Raw genomic sequence first — 19,465 nt, 5'->3', positions numbered from 1 at the left:
CCAATGTTTCACTCCAAGAGCAAAACCCGGGCTTGGAACAGCACGCTTGATTTTTCTGTAGCCTCCTCTCCAATTCTCTCCCCCCCCCACCTCCAACCCTGTGGCTCGTTCTCCCCCACCCCACATCCCCCCTTCCCTAAAGCTCCAGGACTTAGAAGAGGCTAAGAGGCAAGAAAAGGAGCGGGCGACTGGCACACACGCACAGACACACACACACACACACACACACACACACACAGACACACAAACACACACACAGAGGATCGGAGGGAAGGGGGGAGAGAGAGAGAGAGAGAGAGAGAGAGAGAGAGAGAGAGAGAGAGAGAGAGAGAGAGAGAGAGAGAGGCTAAGGGGGAGGTGGGGGTGGGGGGAGGTGGATCGGTGAGCAATGGAGCAACAGCGGCAGCAGCAGCAGCACTAGCTATCGCCGGCGAGAAGAGAGAGACAGAAAGAGAGCTGAGGAGGGGAGAGGAGAGAAAAGCAGAGAGCAGAGGAGAGAAAAGCTTCGGCGCAGATTAAACTGCAGAGATCAGCAAAACCTCTTTCGTTCTCCGTGCACCGCCTTCTGCAAGCCAAAAAAAGGGGGAAGAGCATTTTTTAAAAAGAAAAATCAAATCAATTCTACTATTAAGGAAAAAATTTGCATTGATCAGAGAGACTGGAATATTTTTTTAATGGGCTTCTGCTAAAATTAGCTCAGTCTGCTGTGCTGTGTGTGTGTGGTATGTTTGTATGTGACTGAGTGTGTGTGTGTGTTCGTGTGCGCGCGTGTGTCTGTGTATGTGTGTGTGAGTGTGAATTTGATTACTCCAGGACTCCTCAAGCTCCGGAGACGCCATTTTCCCCCTTGATATCTCTCTCTATAAATCTATCGAGCGGAGCTGGGCAGCGTCGGGAAGCCGCCGCGGCGCTGGGCTGCGGGGCTCGGGGGCTCCGGGGGCTCCGCGCTCGCTGCCGCCGCCGCCGCCGCCGCCTCTATGCGCTTTCTGCCCCCCTCCTCCTGCGCCCCCCGTGCGTGTGTAGCCCGCCCGCGGCTCCCTGTTTGACAGATGGTTATCGCGATGGAGTTGCCGCAACAGCACCTTTGGGGGCTTGGGCGAGCGATTGAAACCGGGATCTAAAAGCCGAGAAAGAGAGAGACAGAGAGACAGAAAGGAGGAGGATCGAGCCGAGGCGACAGCCCCCCTCTCGCGACGCGCCGGCCTTTTGGGATATGGGTTAGTAAATACCATCGACCTTGAAAAACAAAAAACAAAACAAAACAAAAAAGCTAACCCCTCGGAGCAGGAGAGGAATCCTGAAACCATCGCCCGGGGGTCCGGGGATCGCCTGAGGAGTAATTTGCCTGAAAAGGATGTGAATGAGGAGTAGGATTATTATTATTTATTTTCCAGCATGCAAAAGTTAATGTCGCCCGGAGGGTGGGTGGGTGGTTGGGGGGTTGTTGCGGTTGCACCAGAGTAGGGGCGGCGGTGGACAGCAGGATGCTGGTCTTGGCTGGGAGGGTTAGGGTGGGGGGCGCGATTCTTGCGGGATCTTGGGGGTGGGGAGCAATGCTAGGCTCCATTGGAGTGTCTCGGTGGCGGTGGAAGGGTCAGGCTTGGCGGGTTGGGAGCTTTTTTGAGTTTTGCATAATCTGGTTTCTCTCCAACCCCCCCCCCCTTCCTTTTTTCCACCCAACCTCGGTCGTGCTGCCTGCTGATGGTGGCTGGCGTGTTTGGTGTGGGTTGGGGTGAACTCAGAAGAAGGGGGGAGGGAGTACAGAAGGGGGTGGGAAAGGAGGTAGGGTTTTTTTTTCTCCCCACCGCCCCCTTTGTAACTTGCCGGTTAAGTGGATCTAGAAAGATACATTGTAACCTAGTTGAATTTTTTTTAAGGGGGGGCGTGGAATGTATCAGAATCTAACATGTCGTTAATAGAAAGAAGAATCAGTCAAGATATGGTCCAGTTCTCTTAAGGTTGGTGTGTGGTTGTGTATGTGTATTAGTGTCTTTCTCTTCAAATCACATTGAGTGGATTTACGTTTGTTTCTCCCTTTTTTCATTTCCTTTGACACTGAAAGGACAGGCATTCCCTAAAAACAGCAATTTGCTATAATAAACTCTGTGTTTGTGTCTGTAAAGAGATAGAGGGCAAGAGAGAATGCTCCGAAATTAATGGCAGAATTACTCCCTCTGTGATTTTCAGAAACAACTGACCATGAGAAACCTCCCTTCCATTTAAAAAAAAAATAGATGCCTTTACTATTTGGCCAAAATAACCTTTTAGAAGCTTAGGCATGAATTGATTGCACTGATCATGCAGCTATTTTAAAGAATGATGATAATGGTGATGATAGTTTTGGGGTTGTATCTATGATGGCAAGGATTGTTTAGAAATCTCTGTTCCATGTAATACTGATTCTTTAAATGAAGTTACTGCTGAAATCTTGCCTTCCAAAAAAACAAAAAAAAAATCCACTAAGAAAATCAAACCAAGCCACTGCAACCCTCCCTCATTCCCCTCCCCCCCACTCCATAATCTGATCCGAAGTGGAAATATTTTCATTGGAGATCTGAAAGTTTGCTTGATTGGTAGTAGAAGATCTGTCTTGCTTATGGTACCTTAACCTATTGCCTCCGGGGTTTTTCCTATTGCCCCCCGATGTAGCGTTTATTCTTTACATGTGTCTCTGTGTGATTCCGAGTGTGCATGATATCTGTCTAAAAAGGCAGTTGAGAGAAAGATTTCCGATTCGTTTCCGCTTCAAATAAACTCTACTGATAATCTCATGGTTGACATCTAATGCTAAAAGGGCAATTTGTGTCTTCTTATCCCTAGAGAAACTCTCCCCAAAAGAACAATTTCTTCCAAGGTGGAAATGTAATCCTCTGCCCTCGCCCCCCCCCCCACCTCCAACTCCCTTACCTCCCCCCCCCCCCTTAAAGTTCTGGGGAAATAGAGTCTACAGGAAATGTCAAAAATTATTGCCTTGCTTAACTTTCACTTCCCTTCCCTCTCCCCTTCCCCCTTCCCTTCCCCCTTCCCTTCTTCCTTCCCTTCCCTTCCCCCTTCCCTTCCCTTCTCCCTTCCCTTCCCCTTTCCCTTCCCTCTTCCCTTCCCCCTTCCCTTCCCCTTCCCTTCCCTTCTCCCTTCCCTTCTTCCTTCCCTTCCCTTCCCTTCCCTTCTCCCTTCCCTTCCCTTCCCTTCTTCCTTCCCTTCTTCCTTCCCTTCTCCCTTCCCTTCTTCCTTCCCTTCCCTTCTTCCTTCCCTTCCCTTCCTTTCCCTTCTCCCTTCCCTTCCCTTCCCTTCCCTTCCCTTCCCTTCCCTTCCCTTCCCTTCCCTTCCCTTCCCTTTTCTCTGGTTTTCTGTCAGTTAGAATTGATCTAAGGGGGCACTTCTCTTCTTTTGAAATGTACAAGTGTAGGATATGACAGAAGGTTGATGGAAACTGGTATTCCAGTTATTCCAATTTGGACTGAGAGATTAGAGTCCACTTTTCATGTTAGAGTTGTTAGAGGTTTGGCATCAGATTGGAGTAGGGTAACTAAAGGGTGAATGAAGGGTGTGCCTAAGAGGAGGGGACTTGGGTACTTTAGAAAGGTAGCTAGTGCTTTTATAAGTTTCTGACCAATTTCTTTCTTTCTCCTCTCTTCCTTCCCTCCATCTCTCTGACCCTTAAACTCCCAGAGAGATGAAACACATCTTTTTTTTTTTTTTGTACAGTCAGCTTGGGATGTTTGAGAGAGAAAGAATGAGAGAGAGAGAGAGAGAGAGAGAGAGAGAGAGAGAGAGAGAGAGAGAGAGAACAGAGAAACAGATGAAGAGAGACTAGTGTTAGACTGAAGGTGCTGTGTTTTCTTTGGACTGGCTATTGAATATCAAGATATAAGAAATGCCCCCCCCTTAAAACTTTAAAAGAGTTTCCAGAGAGGATGAAGAGTTATGGTCAAAAGAGTGTGCTGGCTCTTGTCTGAAGTCATTTTTGATTCTTAGTGTAGGGCTGTTATTGAACCTAGGCTTTGGAAGATGGTAGTAGCAATGTAACCTGAACTGAGATCAGGGAGGAGGAAGTAGAGAACAAATGTATTAGGGATTCATAGAAAGGAGAAAATGGCATTTCTCTTTTACCTGGGAAAGTAGATGTCTTTGGAACAAGCAAGTTGATTGGGAGGTGGGGGTCAGGAGAAGAGGTAACCTGAAGGTTGATTTTGCCTGAGTAGTAGTATACTTTGTTGGGAAGGTGACTGTTGGTGGCTTGGGGGAAATACATACACAGTGTGTCTATATATATATATATATATATATATATATATATATATATATATATATACACATGTATACATATACACATAGATATATACATATGTGTGTATATATTTCTATAAGTTCATATCATATGTGTACATTGATGCCATTTCTAAGATGATTTAGGTGCATGAAGAGTTGTAATTTGATCCTTCGTATGTTAACAACAGGAACTTATACATTAAAAAGTGCTGGGAGTTCCCATCTTGTACTTTACCCAGCAGACATCAGTAATGGTCCATTATTGACCCAACATTCTACTCAGCTCACATCCCTTACAGTAGAATAGGAATTGTTTCCCTTCATAGTGCCTAGTTCTTGGTGCTTAGGACAAAGTGGATAATTAGTATACATTATTAACTTACTGAGTGTCTAGAAATGGGGTGGGGTATATGGGGAAGAAGGGGAACATCTAGGACAGAAATAAATCTTTGATAGGCAAATTACCAACAGGGAAACAGAATTTTGCTGAAGAAGAAATAAATAGGTATGCCCTTCCCTTCAGATTTCCTATTCAATTCCTCTTGTTATCTTGGCTTTCAATTCCATTAGGGGCCCAATCGATAGTTCCCTGGCACTAAAGCTACAGTTAAGGAAAAGAGAGTTCTGTCAAGAGTGTCCTTTCATCTATACTCAGAAGCTACCAGCATGTAAGCAAAAGGAGAAAGATGAGAAATAGTTGGAGGGATGGGACATCCTTTCTGGGTTCCTGTGGAGCCACTGACTCTTGGCTCTCCTTCAGCCTCCCAGAATGCCAATTTTTCCCTTGGAGACTTGAAGTTTTAATTGAAACCAGAAAGCTATTGAGAAGGGAACCAGCCAATAAACCTCCCCCCTCCCCCCCCCCGTAATTCAGGGATGGGAAATAAATGATTTTTTGCTGATGGTATTTTAAGTTTCTTCAGCTTTGGTTCTTGCCAAAAGGAGGAGGTAAATTATTATTAACGCATTAGCGTTTTTAAGGAAATGTATTGTCTTACAAAGGAAAAAAGATGAAATGATGTATTGGTTTTGCTTAGAGACCTACAGTGTTGAAGATTCTGGCAGAAGAAAGGAAATTGCTTTGGTTTTAAATAATTATACTCCTATTTATAGTTTATCAGACAAATGCAGATCAGATTCAAAGTAACCTTTAAATTTTTGTTGATATTAGCTGTCTCTGATTTTCCCTGGACCTCAGTTTGCTCTATAGAATGGGTCTATTAGTACACCTTCATTATATGAAATAATATGAACATTAGCAATAACTAAAAATTATATTGTAGCCTTTAGAGCAAGGTACTCTAATCATATAAATATTGTTTATGGCTATTTGGTTTCTTTGTGGTCCTGCTTCTAAGCACCTCCTTTGATTCGTAGGAGTGCTCATGAGGTCACAAATACTCAGATTGGCCTAAACAAAAGGGTTATATGCTTAGAAAAGAAAACATCAGACATCCCCTGAGCAGACTACATGCAAAAGGAAAAAAAAAATGTAACCCTAGGATGTTGATTTGGCTCTGAGTCTTCATTTCCTTTTTCCTTCTCTCTTTTCCTTGGGTCTCAGACTAGAATCTAAACACCTCCAAGCTCTGGAAAAGTAACACTGTGAGACAGTTCTGACCTTGGATGACAAGATCATGGAGAAATCACTGACTCTTAACAGGCCTTCTCCATAGGGTTCAGTAGTTCAGGACAAGGTTTTCCTCTGCTGTTTGTGTTTTCCTTTAGGCAATTTCCCTTCCCCAGAACTGAAACAAGGGGAAAGAAAAAAATAAAAAGCTTTGGCCTTTGGTTTGAAGACCAGCACTTGGGTGACTCCTGACCTAGACCAGAATGAATGATACTGGTGTCTAATGAACCACATAAGCAGCCCTGAAGTCCAAAGGGTTTCTCTGGCTGGAGGAAGCGGCCCCTCTCTGCTCAGGAACTGATGACTGATTATGATCAGCAGGCACAGATTAACTCCCTCAGATCCTTGTAGAATAATTACAGCAAACAGAGTTGAGCTGACCCCCAGGTTACTAAAGGTGCCTTGATTCTTGTAGTGCTGGAAACCATGAGGGGATGGTGAACAGATGAGAGTTCCAGAGCTCTGTCAAATTGGAGGGGAAAAATAATTCTCACTGCCCTAACATATTCTTATATCAGTGACAATCCCTTATATTTGAATGACACTTTATAGTTCTCCAAAATTCAGTCTTGTAATTTATCACACTTGAGCCCCAGGTTGTTTATAGGGGCAAACACTATTATTATATGACAGACTGAGCAAACAGAAGCACAGGCCTATCAATGGAATTTCTCAATGTAGCACTGAAGTTCATTTGCTAGAACTTAGTCAGGGTCTAGAGGAGAACCCCTGATGTCAAATCTCTTTCCATCACATCGTACATCCCACATGGACTCCCAGATGCTAAGAGCTTACTCTTCTTAGATCCATAAGGAAGGAACAAGAAATACTCAGAAGATCTTTGGACAAGTCCAAGACAGAGGCAGGACAGAAGTGGAAAAGGGAAAGACCTTTTAAAGGTCTTTATTTGATCTGTGTAGTTCTTGTAACTCTTAAGGTACAAGAACAATTTGATGAATGTGTTGACTTGTGGGAGAGGAGGTGAAAAAGGAGTAAAGAGAGGTGTCCATGATGGCGTAAGTGAGAATAAGAGCTCCCAGAAGTAACCCCATAGGCTGCTCAGTGGCAGAGATAATAATTTCTTGCCTTAGCTATATTTTATAGGTCTGAATAGGTATGAAAGGAAGAAGAAGTTAGCATGATTAGCCTATACTTCTAGATTTTTGCTTGTAACAAATTTCTTGTTCCCTCACACTTGAATCAGGGATCAGGAATGCTGAATTTTATAGTCAATACTAGCCTCTCTGCTACTGATCTACTTATCGTTCCCTGAATATACCATGATCACCCCTAAAATCTTTGCTTTTTCTGCTATAATTTCCTACTGGAATTCTCTCATCCTTCATCACCTATCCACATCTTACTCATCCATCATATCTAAGTAAAATTTCAATCTTCATGAACTGTTTCCTGATCACTTTAGTCTGCACTATCTTTCCTTTTAGAATTATAGAACCATGGTCTTAGAACTTGAAGGGACCTTTGCTGCTAATGAACTGTGTGACCTTCTACAAGTTGCTTGACCTCTCTGGGACTATTTCCTCATGTGTAAAATAAGAGGGTTGGACTGGATGACCTCTAAGGTCCTCTCAGCTCTAAATCTATAAGTGACTTGACTGAAGTTGAATAGCTTTCAATCCAGATTGTCTAATAGAAATTATTGCTAGTATCACTCATTTGACAAATGGACTACTTTGTGACATTTCTTCCATTATTGTCTACTATTGAGTTATTAAACTTTTCATATATATATATTGTTTCATTAACTAGATTCTAAACTTCTTGAGAGAAGTGTCTTGTCTTATTTTTTGTGTACTCCGGAACATCTGTCCCAGTGCTGTTATATTTTAAGCATATTTGGGTAAGTGATATTTTAAGAAATTCCATGGCATATCCATTTCAAAAGTGAATTACTATTTCTTAATTTTTAGGTCTAATATATGAGGGGATTATAAAAATGAGAGTGCTCAATACAATATTCTTTCAAACTCATTTTGCTAAGTTGAAGTACAGCTAAAGTAGATCTGGGGTCCAAATTAAGTCCAAAATCAATAAAGTGATCCCTAGAAGAGTAGAGGCCCACACATTACCTAAGAAGGAGCAAAAAGACCCTGATCAGAAATAGAGCTGATCAGAGCTCAGTAGTGGGACTAAGTCCAGGAGTTGCCCCTATACTTCCAGTTCAGGGAAGGAAGGAAGGAAGGAAGGAAGGAAGGAAGGAAGGAAGGAAGGAAGGAAGGCAGGCAAGCAGGAAAGGAGGGAAGGAAAAATCACAAATGCAAATCCTTTATATTCTAGTCAACAAGCATTTAACTCAGTCCATATCTATAGTTGTTTTAGTGAGCTAGCAATAGATCTGGACTGTTAAAAAAACAAACAAACCTGATGACTTAACCTCCAATAGTTAACTTCTCATATCTGTCTGTATTCCACTTTCATCCTAAAATTTCTCCAGTTCTAACTCTATGAAATTATTTTTCAAACCTATGAGAAAGTAATTGATTTCAATAATTGATTTTTAAATATCTTAAAACCAGGAATTGAGTCATTTTTTTTTTTAGTTTACTCTTTGCTGCCATAGTTTCTTGTCCAGGGTTTACTTGCATAGTTTGTATCCAGTAAATGTGGGCCCTTAGAGGGAATAGAGCAGCTGATGGCTTCTCCAGTACAGAGAGAGGATTTGAGGCCTCTTAAAAGTTGAGAAATCATAACATACTTCAGAAACAGAAGGATTCTCCTACATATCATTAATAAGTTTTGAGTATGTGATGGGTAATGGAAAGAACTTGGAACTTGGAATCAGAAAACCTGGGGTTTTGGAATTAAATTTAAAAAAATTATTAGGGAGTGAAATGGTACAGTGAATAGAGTACTTCAATTGTAGTAGCAAAGTCTTAAGTTCAAATCCAGCCTCAACAATTTACTATATGATCCTGGGAAAATCACTTTATATCTCTGTGATACAGTTTCTTTATCTGAAAATAGAGAGAATAATGTACTTGGTTCCTAGTGTTGTTATAAGGATAACATGAGATAATATTTGTAAAGTGTTTTGCAGGACTTAAAATACTTTATAAATGCTTATTATCATTTTTATAATTTATAATCCTATATTGGAACTAAAAGGAACCTTAGAAATTATCTAGTATTTTCAAATGAATTCTTGTCATTTGTTGGTACTGTACCATTGTGGGAGCTGTCACAAAGTATTATGGTCCAGTTTCCAAATCGGGATTTGTCATCTAAAATGTTTCTTCTGTAGGTCTATGATCTTTAACAGGTTAGTTATCTAATCTCCCTGGGCCTCAGTTTTTGGTTTTTTTTTAAGCTCTGAAATGGGGATTATAATAACTGCCTTAGTCAAGCTCAAATTATTATAGTAAAGTTTAAATTATCAAATGTATTGGGAAGTAACTGTGAAGCATTATACAAACATAAATTAATATTATTAAAGACTTGGGGTGGAAGAGATGGGAAGGTGGGAGAGGGAAAATAAAATAATACCTTTAGTTAAATTTAACTAATATGAAGACTTGGATTTATTCATTGTGCTTGCCAAGGGTGTGTATGAGGGGAATGGAGCTCTGTGGGGAATGGGCATAGGCCTGATTGATTTGGATTGAATTGGATGAACCTATCTGGGCATAGGCCAGATTGATTTGGATTGAATTGGATGAACCTATCTGTCCTTCATGGGAGTATAAGAATTTCTATCTAAAACTCTTAGGTTTTTAGTAATGTGGAGTAATTAAAAGTTGGAAGCAAGACAATAGGATCATTAGTAACAGTATCTTTTGAGTGATTTATTATTTCTGTTTTGAGACCATTGAAATGCAAAAAAAATGATCATTAATCAAAAATCATAAAGGTAATGAGATATAAGGGTTTTGCATTTGTGATTTTTCCTTCCTTCCCTCCCTCCCTCCCTTCCTTCCTTCCTCAACAGAACTGGAAGTATAGGGGCAAATCCTGGACTTAGTCCCATTACTTATCTCCACAGGAGCTCTGATCAGCTCTATTTCTGATCAGGGTCTTTTTGCTCCTTCTTAGGTAATGTGTGGGCATCTACTCTCCTAGAGCTCACTTTATTGATTCTGGCCTTAATTTGGACCCCAGATCTACTTTAGCTGTACTTCAACTTAGAATTCCCAAGCTCAAGAAATCAACCATCCTTAACCTCCCCAGTATTAGGGCTTAAGAGGCATGAGCTATCATATCTGACAACGTAGTTTCTACAGAGCTATTGAGTACCAGTCACAGTAATGTTTGTTCAGCAATGTGCTTGGTGCTGTGAGATAGGTAAAGAAAGAATATAAAGCTTTATTAAGAAGGTTACAATATCGTTGGAGATATAAGACTAACCACAAGAAACAGTTAAAGAATAGCACTGAATAGTAGGTAATAAAAGGTTTGTATACTTTAGACTATGTGGTCCATTCCAACTATAGAAGAGATTATGGAAGTTCAGGGAAAGTCTGGAGTGGTCAGGGAAGGCTCCATGGTCATGTTAGGATTTAGGGAGAGATGGAAAGAAGATACATTACAGGTAGAGCTGATAGGAAAGTGAATTAGATCTGGGAATCAGAAGACCTGGATTTTACTCACCACTTTGACATGTTCTTTACTGTTTGACCATGTGCAGGGTACCCTACTCACATGTGAAAAAAGTATAATTATACTTTTCCTATTATTTGAAGGGTGGTCACAAGGAAGAGATGTTATAGAAATGTGAGTGGCTTTAAAAATGCAGGTTTTGAGATTGTGCTCCCTATATGTTACTGTTCTCTATAGTCTTTGAGTCTGTGACAATAGCCCAAGCCATTTGACTTTTCACAAAATATTGACATTGGACATTGGAATTTCCTGAAGTAAATATATATATATATATATATATATATATATACATTGTTTAAAAAAAGGAATATTTTCTTGTCCCTTCTTTCAACATGGAACAGTTAGGTGATACAGTGGATAGAATAATGGACTTAGAGTCAGGAACACCTGAATTCAAATTTGATCTCATTCACTAGCTGTGTGATCCTGGGCCAATCCCTTGACCCTGTTTACTTCTATTTTTCTAATCTGTCAAATGAGCTGTGGAAGGGAATGGCAAACCACTCCAGTATCTTTGCCAAAACAATCTCAAAGTAAGAGCATGAAGAGTTAAATATGACTGAAATGATATAACAATAGCAACAAGCACCTCCCTGCATCTTATTGGGAAATTACTCATCTTGCATTAGAATCAGAAGCATTAGAATAGGAAGAGCCTAGATGGATTATTCTGGGCCACTACAATGAAATATGACCTATTCTGACCCAGTTGAGAACTGAATATGATCTGGAATCAGGAATCATTTTGATTGTTTTTATTTTTTTGATTTTTTGCAAGGCAATGGGGTAAAGTGACTTGTCCAAGGTCACAGAGCTAGGCAATTCAAGAGTATTTGAGGTTGAATTTGAACTCAAGTCCTCCTGTCTCCAGGGACAAGACTCCACCCACTGTGGCATCTAGCTGTCCTTCAGGAATCATTTTGGATAAGTCAATATGGTATAGTGTGGTGGTCTTGGAATCAGAAAACTTCTGCATATACCATACTGTTTCTGGTATGAATAAGGATGTAGTCAGTTTGTATGTGTGAATGCATGCATGTATGCACACACATGTATTTGAAGGGACATAGTCTTTCTCCCAAAAACCTACGGGGTAGGTCTTCAAGAGATGCTCTTATACTTTTTCCAGGATCAGTGTCTCATCTATAGAAGGAAGTGAGAAGACAATATAATACAAACCTGATCTCTCAAGTCTTCTGGTATTCACTGAGATTTAGGTACTTGATTCAAGGAATATATTAATAGCAAGGAGTTTCTAGTCTTCTTTCATAAGGAGAATGTTGGCCCAGGCTTACTATTTATTAACTTGTTGGGAAAATCCCTTGTGCCTGCCTTGCTCCCATTTCCTTCCGTTATTATGTAGAGGAGGGCCAAACTTTTTAGCACCACTCTGACTATTCAGTGTTTCTGATGTAGTTATTAATTAATTTATTGATTAATTAATTAATTAATCAGAAAAGTTATTGAGTGTCTATTATGAGCCAGGTCCTGTATAATTTTGTGAAGATACAAGTCATTGTCCTATAGTCAGGAAAGTTAAAATCCCCTTGGGGAGCCTAATTTAACATAGGAGAATTAGAAAACAATATGAGACAGAATGTTAAGTGTTGAGTGACATTTTCCAGACTCTAAGTGCAGTAGGAGGTCAGAGAGGATGGAGATCACTGGGGTTGGGGCACTGGGGATCAAAGTAACTTTTGTGGAGAGGTGGGGCATAAAGAAATTTGGTTAGGAGAAAGGGAAGTAGGCATCTTAATAGTATAAGCAAAGGTACAAGAATGAGAATAGTATTTTAAGCAGATAATGAGACTGATCTTATAGGAATATTATCATCTCCCATTTATTTAGTGCTATAAGACTTTGCAAAACATGCATCCTATCATTTGATTGACATTTTCTGAAATAGATCTTAATGGTATCTCCATTTTAGCTCATAGCTTTTTAGAAGTGATCTTATAGCTTTTCTGGTTCCAATTCCCTCAATATACAGATGAGAAAACTGAGACCTAGAATGATTAACTGTTTTAGCCAGGGTCTAAGAGCTAATAAATGTTGTAAAGGTAGTATTTGAAGTCAAATCTTTTTACTTCAAATGCAGCAATTTTTTCATTGTTCCATAGGAAACTGAAGCTGAAAAGTTGGGAGTTACCCAGGTCCTAGTGTCAGAAGTCAAATTTTAATGTTGGTGTTCTATATCCCCATATTAGAAGAAAATGGTGACTTATGTAATTCTGAATATGAGGTTCATTCCAGCAATTGATGATACCTATGAGTCTCTTTTCAGAAAACTATTTTTCTTGAAATTGAGGATTCTCTATGAGCATGGAAAGGTTCCTTTGAAAAAAAAATCATGCCATATCAGTCATTTATGTCCTTAGGGACATGAGGGGTCCCCCTTTCCATTCTCAGCTATTAGGCTGCTAGATAGAAGATGACTTAGGAAATAGGGTTCTGCTGAGTGTGTGGTCAGTCATATGGTTTCCATCAGCCCTAGGTATAAGACTCTGTAGACATGAGAACACTGACCAGGCTTCATTTCCTTCCAGCCACCATCTCTTGTGATCTGAAATGTTATGAGAAAAGATTCATCCTGATTTTAAAGTGAATCTTAGAATCAAATCTTAGAGCTAAAATAAATCTTAAGACATCAGATAAACAACAGATAAATACTGAGCATTTTCTCTACTTGTGGAATATTTCTATCTGAGGCAATGAAAAAAAGACACTTATATGCTAATTGGTGAAGCAGGATATAAAGATGTAAAAAGGCAAAGCATGTATTGTCAAAGTTAAGGTCTAGGACCTTAATACTCAGTACCCATTCCTTATAGTAGGTGTTGTTAGCTTTGCTGACTCTGAGACATGGGTCACTGATGGAACCAACAGAGAAGCTCTCTTGGCCCATTACTTCCATTCTGTTTCTTTTAAAGTAGTACACTGGATTTTCAGAGTCCCTGATGACAGTCAACAGATACCTTCTGTGTGTAATCAAGATGTTAGATTGTGGAAATACAAGAATTGGAATTCTTCTTTTGAATATATTTGTGTGTGTGTGTGTGTGTGTGTGTGTGTTGTATGTGACACACTAACATAAGAAAGGATGATGTGTGTGGGTTTTTGTTTTGTTTGTGTGTTTATTTTTTTAGTGAGAGAGCATTAGCAGCAGCATGATTAGGAAAGGCTTCATCTATTCTAGAAGGTGTTGTTTGAGCTGAGTACAAAGACAGAGATAGAAAATAAAGATGGTTGAGTATGAAAGATATCAAGAAAGTTAGTGTGACTGGAGCAGAGAGTATAAGAAAGGGAATAATGTATAATAAGGGTCTTCAGCTGGGTTAATAATAAAAGTTAAAATATTGAGTCACAAGGTTCCTAGTTTTTGTTAAAATATTATTGAATATTTGCTCATTCTGCATGTTTTATCTCTCTATTATCTCCAGTTTATCCAGTATATATCTTGGTTGTACATATTTTTTGCATGTTGCTCCTTAGACAGTGCTTTTTTTAATCTCCCATGCTTAGTTTAATAGCTAGCTTAGCACATACTAGGCACTTAATGAATACTTATTAATTGACTGACTAGCCTGTCAATTGAGTTGGGGCAGTTAATCATTTAAGCAGTATTCATTGAATACCTACAATGTGCTCAATTCTGGGAATGATGCAGAGTATAATCTAGATGACGTAAAATAGTACATTTTTAAGGTGGAAAGGGATCTTGTTGATCATCTATTCTAATTTTCTTATGTTAACTGAGGAAACTGAGACTTAGCTACTATTGTCCTTTCTATCTCTAAATGCTAAGGTCCTGAATAACTGGACAAGAGTCACAGTTAGTTAGAAGCAGAATGAGAACTAACCTTGTTATCCTATCTACCAACTCTGTGTTCTTTCTACTCTCTCAGTTCTTTCTCCTTCAGTGAAGGTTAATTAGTAGTTGGTTTCAAGGGGAGAAGTTAGAAGATATAATAGACTAATAAGGACTAAGAATATTAAAAATGAATTAAAATTATATATAATAAGTATTCTTTACAATTTATCAAGGGAAGGATGTAATTCTATCAAGGGCAAGATTGATTCATAGATTCTCGGAACTAAAAGGGTTTTGGTTCAGTTCAATTCAGTTGCCACTGTAAGTTTTTACTGTATATAAGGCATTATGCTAAGAGGGTTGAGTATAGAAGTGAACAAGTTTCTGCCTTCAAGGAACTTGGAGTCTGTTAGACCTAGATTTCCTAGTTTAAAAACCTTCATTTTCTTGATAGAACTGGGGTTGTTAACCTAGAGTCATTGGATTTGTTTTTAAAATATTTGGAGAATGGTATTTCAATATAATGAGTTTTTTTGGAATTATATATAATACACATATACATATATTATATCTTGAAATATATTATTCTGAGAAGGACTTCATGGGCTTTATAAAATTGCCAGAGAGGTCCCTGACACAAAAATGCTTAAAAATCTCTGGCATAGAGAAATGAAAATATAGAGGAATTAAATGGTTTGCCCAAAGTCAGAGAGTTGCAAAGAACAAAGTAGTACTATTACCAAGGCTGCTGACTTCTGTACTCTTTCAGATAGTTATTTAGTCAACAAGCACTCATTACATACCCAGTCTCATTGTAAAGTACAGGGTATACTAAAAAGGCAAAATCCAGCACCTTTTCTCGAAGGCCTCTGTCAGAAGGTAGGATTGGACCTGAATCTTGAGAGAAGCCAGGGAAAGTCAGAAGCAGAGGTACAGAAGAAAGCATTGCAAGTCTGGGAGATAGCTATTACAAAGTCATAGAGTCAAAACCATTTAGAGCATCAAAATTCAAGGAGGCAAAGTGAGACTTGAATTAGGTCCAAGGGATAGAGTAATAATTGCAATAGTTGATGGAAAACTGACTGAAAATGCCACTTTACATGAATAATGTAGTTGAAAGAGTGGAAAATGTCATGGTTGGGGTACTGTGATTTCTCCAGGATAAGTTAGCGTTGGAGGGGACCATTTCATTGATCTAGAGAATTCCTGGTATGGAAACTCCTTCCACATATTCAGATCATCAGTTCGAAATTGTAACTCAGAATTGTAGAGTTGTTTGGAACTTGTTCATAGTCACAAAGCCAATTAAGTATCAGAAGCAGGACTCAAACAAGGTTTTGTTGGACCCAAAGCTAGCAGTCTATAGGTTATTCTGCCTTTTAGATGCAGAAATAAGAATGGTTTATTCATAGGACAGTAAGAAAACTAGTCAGAATACAAAAGAAGACACATAATACACAATAGGGAAAAATCAAGTTTTAACAAAACAGTAGAACCAGGAAAGGATGATGCCTTGATAAATCCAGTCATATATATTTTTGGTTTGATGGAATTGGAAACAGTATTTTCATCATCAAAGGATTTGGAAGAGTGTGACATGATGAAGACAGTATTTTGGGAAGTTAAATCTGATGTTTTTATTCTGGGTGATTTGGTATAGTTGATTAAAGTACTAGATCTAGAGTGAGGAAAAATTCAATTCTGTCTCATACCCTTGGAAGGTGTGTTTTCCTTGGAAAAATCACTTAACTGAGATTCTGGATTCTCCCTGTCCTCACTAGCTTGAACCTCAGAGGTCATATAGTTCAATCCTTGAGGACACTGCAGCATCCTTATGTGACTCAGGCAGACTTGAACCCAGATCCTCTGACTGAATTTCTTTTCACTGTATTAAAAGCTATGATCTTATAATCCTAAGACGCAGCTGTGGTAGTAATAATGTATTTATATATGATTTTCTGGTTTTTAAAATGCTTCCTTTGACTTTCACATGAGGGCAGGCTAGGAATCCTATACTGGAAGTGTTCCTATCCCCATTTTATAGAGACCATGGAGTTTCAAGAATGCAGGTGACTTAGCCAGGGAAATGGTAGACTGAATCTAGGTCTTTTGACTGTAGTTTTCGATTTTGCTGTGATGTCATCTTTTTTCTAATTAAGGCATAAAATAAGGAGACCTTAGGTAAGGTTGTAGTTTTAGTAATGGAAAGGAATCCAGCATGGATATGTGTAGATATGAAGAAAAGGATTAGGCACTCTGGACTACTGAGATGTTTGTTTTGGAAAGCCTTTAGAGGTTGTGTGGTCTAGTGGATAAATCTCTGAACTTAGCTTTGAATCTTGCCTTACATATTAGCTGTGCACTCTGGTAAGACTAATAAGTCACTATTTTCTTAGCCTCCAATTCGTCATCTGATAAATGGGGATAATAGTAACATATGCTGCACAACTTTGTTGCAATAATCCTATGAGCCAATGGATATAGAAAGTGCTTTAGAAATCCCAAAATGCTATATAAATGTTAGCTGCAGTTTGCATGATATTTTGGAACCACTGTCTTCCAAATTCTTTCATCCTTTCAGGTGGTGCTGTGCTTTGGCAATTCATTTTGGTAATTCATTTTGATAATTCATACACACATACACACACACACACACAAATAAAAACCTCATCCATCCCTCATCTCCAGTTAGTGAAATCACATATGGAGTAGTCTTGGAAAGAATGCCAGAGTTCATAGGATCTACATTTTGAATCTTTGTTACTCAATGTATGAACAACTTCTCCGAATCTCTATTTTCAGATCTTATAAAGGGGTTGAACTAGATGATTTCAAAGCTCCCTTCCAACTCTGAATCCTGTAAAGCCTCTTGCTTTCTTCCTACTCCTATTTGAGTTTACCATTCAGTTATTCTGAGAGGATGCCCTAAGAAATCATCACCCCAAACTTCCAGGGTTCACTGGCCTATTACCCTAGAAAGGGTTAACCTTTCTTTAAATCTAGACAAGAGAAAAACACAGTGTATTCATTGTGTTCTCTCTCCTAGAAGTAATAGCGGACTATTGGAATATGACAAGGAAAAATATTTTCACCTTGTGTTGATATTCCTGCACATTATATGTGTGTTTGTCTATGCATATGTGGATGTGTTCGTTCATAGGGTCTTGTATCATCACATCTGGACTTGGCAACTCTTTCCCATTCCTTGATAGGACATTGGCTAAGTCATTGCAGTTAGAGGAGGTATAGGAGTCCTATGCACTACTGAAGTGAACAGACAGGTTAAATTTCTTTGTTTGGGGATTCTTTCTTTTTTCTTTCTTTTTTTCCCCATCCAGCTGGTGCTGGGGCTGCTGGGGCTATGTATATTTGTTTCTGTGTGTGTGTGTGTGTGTGTGTGTTCAAGGGAATGAAGCATAAGGCAATCTAAGCAGAGGAAGCCCAGACTATTGCTTTGTGGCCACTGTATATTGGATTGAAGCTTCTCAATAATTGGCAAGAGTTAGATTAACAGTGTGGGGGGTACTTCAAGAACCTAGCTGTGTACTGAGGGTGAGTACTGTAGGAATGCAAGCATAGGTAGAGGACATGTTTCCTGACTGTAAAGGAATTTCCTGGAAACCAGATGGGAAACCAAGATCAATGTTCTTGAAACAGTGGAAAAAGCACTGAATGACTAGTAGTAATCAGCTGTTAAAATGTATGTTTTCTTCAAGAGTGGGAGGGACAGGAGTGGAATTTTTCTTAAAGGATGAGCAGGATGTAGCCAGGAGAAAGAGTCTGCATGAGTTTGAGCTAAAAGTTGGCAATGAACTTATGGGACAGTGCAGACACTGAAATGTTTTGTGCATTACATTGTGCATGGTCAGTTAGTGAGCTGTGAATTTTGTGTTGTTCATTCTAGTTGGTATAGATTTTTGATTTTAGTGGTGTGGGGAATTCCTTGCCAGGAACTTATAGTCTTAAAATTTCTTGTCTGGGACTCGTGAGAGTTTGTGGCTTGCCCATAGTTACACAATTTGTTTTGTGTCAAAGGCAGAACTTGACCCTAAGTCCTCAATGCTACTAGCCCTTTTTTTAATCTAGTTTTTTAACTGGACTGTGATTTAATTTTTAAAGGAAAGTCCCAAATTAAAAACTCTCTCTACTGCCAGTGATGTAGGTCTGCATCTGCTTCTGCAACTTATAGTTTTAGGGAGTTGCCTGGGTTGTCAAAACTTTAAATGACTCCTCCAGGATCCTGCAGCCTGTGTGTGTGTGTGTGTGTGTGTGTGTGTGTGTGTGTGTGTGTGTGTGTCAGAGGTGAGACTTGAATCCAGGTCTTTCCGACTCTTACTCTAGCTCTCTATCCTGTACCAAGGCTGTCTGTAATTTATACATAAATAAACACTTCAGATTATGATGGCATCACCTTGATTCAAGGCATTGTAACTCAATCCCCTATTTAAAGTGAAGAATACTTCTGCAATGTTTCTATCATCTTGCCCAGACCATTCCAACCAATTCATTCATTGTGGGTCTTCCAATTGCTGTTCTTTTGAATATGCTCCTGCATAGTATAATGTGATACATAATACCCTGAACTCTAAACCATTTTAGTTTCTAAGAATTATTCATAACATCCTCTTATACATTGTCACCAAGTATGATATTATAGGAAGCTCCAGCAATTTAGATTCAGCTTTAAGATTGATACTGGACTATAGAAGAAGCATTGGAAAACTCTACAAATGAGAAATTGCAGCTTTCAGATAATACTGTCCCTGGGGTCATTACACAAGATAGGAAAAGTTCTGAAATTTATTGCCAAATTTTGTTTTTTGTTCTTTATGTTTTTGATAAAATCCTCAGCAGAGAAAAATGGACAAATGAGCAACTCAGGATCTATGTAATTCTGGAAGTGACTGAATCATATCATCCAAGAATTGGAAGAGACCTGAGCTATCATCTAGTTCAGCTTTGCAATGAAGGGAAAAATCCTCTACACCTGAGGTGCTATGCAATCCACAACACTAGAATGGGGCAGAATCAGATTATAATGTAACTGGGAAATATTTAACAAAATACATAACAATTGGGGCAGCTAGGTGGTGCAGTGGATAGAGCACCGACCTTGGAGTTGGGAGGACCCGAGTTTAAAT

At 39.3% G+C, this 19,465-nt stretch overlaps 1 protein-coding gene across 4 annotated transcripts in view; it reads left to right on the top strand.

Annotated features, from left to right (window-relative positions):
- The first annotated feature begins 952 nt into the window (after nucleotides 1–952).
- The window catches only part of SETBP1 (SET binding protein 1), a 488,090-nt gene continuing 469,577 nt past the window's right edge, over nucleotides 953–19,465 (top strand). The window contains exon 1 of one of the 4 annotated variants that reach the window (XM_074208185.1): nucleotides 953–1,217. The gene's annotated coding sequence lies outside the window, so the exon portion shown is untranslated. The other 3 variants (XM_074208188.1, XM_074208186.1, XM_074208187.1) reach the window with 3 other exon arrangements.

Source organism: Macrotis lagotis, chromosome X, assembly GCF_037893015.1.
Source record: "Macrotis lagotis isolate mMagLag1 chromosome X, bilby.v1.9.chrom.fasta, whole genome shotgun sequence".
Taxonomy (NCBI): Eukaryota; Metazoa; Chordata; class Mammalia; order Peramelemorphia; family Peramelidae; genus Macrotis; species Macrotis lagotis.
This window is presented reverse-complemented; position numbering and strand designations above follow the sequence as displayed.